Raw genomic sequence first — 1347 nt, forward strand, 5'->3', positions numbered from 1 at the left:
GTCTGAATAAAGAATGACTAACCTTCTGGCCTAAACGCGTTTGAAAGCGCGCGCTATGGTACGCATGCGCAGTGTGCACTGTTGCCTAAACACGTTTGAAAGCGCGCGCTATGGTCCAAGCATGCGTAGTGTGTACAACTCAATAGATGCAGGCCACCCGACCAACGTAAGCCTAATTATTAAGAAAAAAAGTTTAATTTTTATTAATATTATTATTATTATTATTTTTAGACATATTTTCCGAAAGTCCCCGAGGTCTCATATATACTGTTAAAATAGTTTCCACTTGATACTCGGCGTTTTACGTCAGTTATGGCTGATTACCCACAAACTATAATCTTACCGTATTGGGAAGCGTAAACTACCTGGCAGGAATTGATGCGTCCATCAGATGAATCTGCGGTAAGCAATATATCAATTTTTCCTGTAAAGAACAATTACATGGCATTTTTAACAATTTTAAAATGAAATACAAAGAAGTTTACCAAATTGTTTCAATATAAATAGTTGCGCAAAGGGGTTTTAAGCTTTTCTCCATATATACGGCCGAAACTACAATTCACAGACTGCACTGTCACTAACCCTCGTGCAACCTACCTATTGTACAGTTACATCTGCAGAAAAATTACAAACTCACCTATGGATTTGTCCTTGTGGGGGTTCGATAAATTTCCCAGAGCGACGATTACAAAACAGTAGTTACCATTGCAGAAGTTCTTCCTGATCAAGACACCTTCTGTGAAATAGGCGATGCCCTGTTACACAACTTCCCTCCTCCATAATGTTGTCAACTTTCTCATATTCTCGACAACAAGTGCATTCTTCCTGAGAAACCATAACTTGACAGTTTCCACAAATACACCTGCGATATATTCATGCTATCTCTGTCTAAATTGTTTACCTTATATAGACCATAAATACAAACCCGTATTATTTATATTTTCCTTACCAGTCGGTATTTAAAAGTCTTTCATTATATGCCGTAGCGGCTGCTGCAAGCTGCCTTTCTTTTAATACCTCCTCTGGCATCAAGGGCTGAAATTGATATGGCTCAATACCATGGCCGAGGCTTAGCTCATTATTTCTATTTACTCCATCTTCGTCCGAAAATTCCTCAACTACGCTCGAATCATGAGTAGTAGTTTATAATTTTTGTCTTCAGACGAGAACGCGGAAAAATAAATATCGTCTTCGCTATCTGGCAGTTTACTCTAGCAACTAATCTTCGTTAATTCACGATTCCTAAAGAAAACACTCTCTAGTGGAAAAGAAAATAGAGCGAGAGAGAATCTAATTGTTATGTAGATTTCCCCTCATGACGTCACTAAGCGCGGTAATATTTAAATA

At 38.2% G+C, this 1347-nt stretch overlaps 1 long non-coding RNA gene across 1 annotated transcript; it reads right to left on the bottom strand.

Annotated features, from left to right (window-relative positions):
- Positions 1-255: 255 nt before the first annotated feature.
- Positions 256-1096, bottom strand: LOC149656817 (uncharacterized). Its single transcript, XR_016370028.1, has 3 exons — positions 950-1096; positions 638-862; positions 256-424 (listed from the first exon to the last, which is right to left on the bottom strand). It is a non-coding gene; the product is annotated as an uncharacterized LOC149656817 (long non-coding RNA).
- Between the last annotated feature and the right edge of the window lie 251 nt (positions 1097-1347).

The sequence above is a fragment of the Phalangium opilio genome, unplaced genomic scaffold (genome assembly GCF_054372755.1).
Source record: "Phalangium opilio isolate 3A_F unplaced genomic scaffold, DU_Popi_V2 ptg000077l_1, whole genome shotgun sequence".
NCBI classification, from domain to species: Eukaryota; Metazoa; Arthropoda; class Arachnida; order Opiliones; family Phalangiidae; genus Phalangium; species Phalangium opilio.